Source organism: Megascapheus bottae, chromosome 1 (genome assembly GCF_031878675.1).
Source record: "Megascapheus bottae isolate mThoBot1 chromosome 1, mThoBot2.hap1, whole genome shotgun sequence".
Taxonomy (NCBI): Eukaryota; Metazoa; Chordata; class Mammalia; order Rodentia; family Geomyidae; genus Megascapheus; species Megascapheus bottae.
Window position 1 is genome coordinate 76,481,168 of NC_143509.1, and position 3,988 is coordinate 76,485,155.

Consider the following 3,988-nt stretch of genomic DNA (forward strand, 5'->3'; position numbering starts at 1 on the left):
GGAGATTAGTTTTGAAGTGATTCAATTTTTTGAGCTCTTGATATATTTTAGATATGAGGCCTTTGTCCGCTCTATGGTTGGTGAAGATCTTCTCCTACTCTGTAGGCTTCCTAATTAATTTTAATGAATGGGATTCACCTAAGTCCCATTAGCAACTGTATGGAATAAAGAAAACAAAGTACATTTATGCAACGTGCTAATATTCTTAAAGCAAATATGAAATTGAACTTTTGTGGCAAAATCAATGAACCGGGAAGATAATTTACTATATAAAGTGAGCTAATAATGGAAAGGCAAATGATCTCATTCACGTCTGGAATTTTAAATCCCATGATCAGTTACATGAATCTACAATATTACTTAATATAACCTGATGAATGGTTAGGAAAGGAAAGATGGAGACAAGTGATTACTGAGCAACCAAGTTACAGTTAAGATAGAAGAATGCATTGAAGTGTTCTCTTAAAATGTAGAGAAATACAGTTATTATACTACCATAGATATAAAGAGTTGAGAATATAAGTTTGCTGACAATCATGAATTGATCACTAGGCAATGCATACATGTATTGAAATATACCTTTATACCTTATATACACGTATCATTTCAATGTGTGAATTAAAGACAAAGTACAACATACATGGTCTCCTTAAAAGATGCAGAAAAAGAATTTGGTAAGAGCCAACACCTCCTTATGATAAAAGTTCTGGAGAGGCTATGAATCCATGGAACATTCCTCAATATAATAAAGGCTGTGTATGACAAATCCACAGCCAGCATTAGACATAATGGGGAAAAGTTAAAACCTCCTCTAAAATCAATAGGTAGAAAAGAATGTCTGCTCAGTAAGTGGAAAAAGAAATCGGATTCCTTGCTAGTACAATAAAGCAAGAAGCAATCTTTGAGTAATCAAATAGGGAAAATGAATTAAAACATTCCCTCTTTACAGATAACATGATTTTGTATTTAAAGAACCCAATATATGCCACTTTCAAGTTATACAAGTTGATATGAAATTTTAGCCATCTAGCAGGGTATTAAAATTACCCCTCAAAAATCAGTGGGATTCCTGTATCCCAACAATGAAAAGAGTGAGGCTAAAAACAGGAAAGTAATCCCTCTGCAATAAACTTAAAAAATTAAAATAAGAACTTCTACGAAGAAAATTGCAAAAATGTGAAAAAACGAAATTAAGGTGCAACTAAGGAACTGGAAAAAACTCCCATGATCCTGGATTGGGAGGATTATTATCCTGAGAAAGGCAATCCTGCCAAAGATTAGCCACAAATTCCATGTAATAAGTATCAATATCCCGACATTATTCTTTTTTTTTTTTTGCCAGTCCTAGGCTTGAGCTCAGGGCCTGAGCACTGTCCTTGGACTTTCGCAAGGCTAGAGCTCTACCACTTGAGCCTCAGCACCACTTCCGGCTTTTTTGTATGTATGTGGTGCCAAGGAATCGAACCCCGGTCTTCATGCATGCTAGGCAAGCACTTTAACCACTAGGCCAAACTCCCCGCCCCCCCAACATTATTCTTAATGAGATAGAGGAAGTAATCCAAAAATTCATATGGAACAATAAAAGACCTCATACAGCAAAAACAATCATTATCAGAAAGAGAAGCATCGGGGGAATATCAATAACAAACTTCAGACTTTATTACAGAGTGAAAATAATCAAAACGGCTTGGTAATGGTGTAAGAACAGGTCTGAGGACCAATGGAATAGAACAGAACACACAGAAATCAACCACAAACCTATGGCCACTAACATTTAGGAAGGGAGTCAAAAAATAGGAAGAAATAGGATGAAAGAAATAGGAAGAAAGACAGCCTCTTCAACAAATAATGCCAGCAGAATTGGTTAAGCACCTGTAGAAAACTAAAGTTTGATCCTTCTATGTCACCCTGCACCAGAATTAATTCCAAATAAATTAAAGACCTTGAGGTAAAAGCAGATGTCCTGAAAAGTTTACAAGAAGGAATAGGAGATACACTAGAGCTCCTTGGCATAAATCAAAATTTTCTTAATAAGGCCCAGAAACACAACGAATTAAAGAAATTTGTACAAATAGGACTGCATTGAACTGCAGAGCTTCTGTATGGCAAAGGATATAGCTAGCAAGCTAAATAGAAAGCCCACAGAGTGGAGATCTTCACTAGCCATAAAATAGACAAGGGCCTCATATCTGAAATATACCTACAGCTCCAAAAATTGAATGACCTAGTGGTATAGTGCTTGCCTAGCATGCACAGAGCCCTGAGCTTGACTTCTTGGTAACACACACACACACACACACACACACACACACACACACACACACGCACAAAGCTGGAAGTGTTACTGTGGATCAAGTAGTGCTCTAACCTTGAAAAATGCCCAAGGACAGTGCCCAGGTCCTGAGTTCAAGTCCTAGGAAGGGCAAAATATAAAGTGAATCTCTCAGAAGCAAGTCCTCAAAGAAAAATCCATCCCATTAAAAGTTGGGCAAAAGACTTAAAGAAAGACTTCTCTGAAGAAGAAATAAGAATGGCCTATAGACACATGAAGAAATGCTCAACATCTCTAGCCATAAAAGAAATGCAAATTAAAAGAATATATTCCACCTCACTCTAGTTAGAATGGCCATTATCAAGAAATCTAGTAACAATATATGCTGATGTGGATGTGGCCAGAAAAGAACACTATTACACCGCGGTTTCCTGCTTCAACAGTGCTTGAACAGAACCCGGTGCTGGACCCATCCCCCTCACCCCCTCCTCATCCCCGCCGCTTGCTTGGAGCCACCAATCTCCCACCACCTCTCCACCGCGTCCTCGGACCACCTCCCAGCCTCCACCGCCACTTCAGCTCCCGTGTCTCTCCCAGCCGCCACCGTCATGATGACCATGACAATGGCATCCCCCTCGCAAGTGTGCCAGAACTACCACCAGGACTCGGAGGCCGCCATCAACCTGGAGCTCTACGCCTCCTACGTCTACCTGTCTATGTCTTACTACGTTGACCGAGATGATGTGGCTTTGAAGAACTTTGCCAAATATTTTCTTCACCAATCTCATGAGGAAAGAAAACATGCAAAGAAACTGATGAAGCTGCAGAATCAGCGCGGTGGCCTCATCTTCCTGCAGGATATCAAGAAACCAGACCGTGATGACTGGGAAAACAGGCTGAATGCAATGGAATGTGCATTGCACTTGGAAAAAAGTGTGAATCAGTCACTACTGGAACTGCACAAACTGGCCACTGACAAGAATGACCCCCATTTGTGTGACTTCATTGAGACTCATTACCTGAATGAGCAGGTGAAATCCATCAAAGAATTGGGTGACCACTTCACCAACTTGCGCAAGATGGGAGCCCCTGAATCCGGCATGGCAGAGTATCTCTTTGACAAGCACACTCTGGGAGACAGTGATGAGAGCTAAGCCTTCGGCTGATCCCCCAAAGCCACAGTGACTTCTCGTCACCAAGGCAGTTGCATGCATGTTGGGGTTACCATTATCTTTTCTATAAGTTGTACCAGAACATTCTAAGTTCTTTTAATTTGTACCATTCCTTCAAATAAAGAAATTTGTTACCTAAAAAAAAAAGACTAAACATAGAGCTCCCCTATGATCTAGCAATTCCACTCCTTGGCTTTACCCTGTTGTCCATAAACAAGGATTTACTAAAACTTCTTGCCCATTCATGTTCATTGCAGTGTAATTTAACATAGCAAATATATGGAACCAAACCAGATGATTCCTAGTACATGAATGGATCAAGATGTGGTATTTATACACATTGGAATTCTATACTGCCATTAGAAAGAATGACATTGCCCCATTTGTAATGCAATGGAAAGACTTGTAAAAAAAATTGTGCTAAATGAAATAAGCCAGAACCAAAGGAACATAGGCTTCATGGTTTCCCTCATTTGTAATAATTAGTACACATCTAGGATTCTCCTAGCAGAGGATCACAATAGCTCAAAAATATGTGCATATG

The 3,988-nt window shown here is 39.5% G+C and overlaps 1 pseudogene; it reads left to right on the forward strand.

The window, feature by feature from the left end:
- Positions 1 to 2,889: 2,889 nt before the first annotated feature.
- On the forward strand, positions 2,890 to 3,591 carry LOC150069493 (ferritin heavy chain pseudogene; annotated as a pseudogene).
- The last annotated feature ends 397 nt before the right edge of the window (positions 3,592 to 3,988 follow it).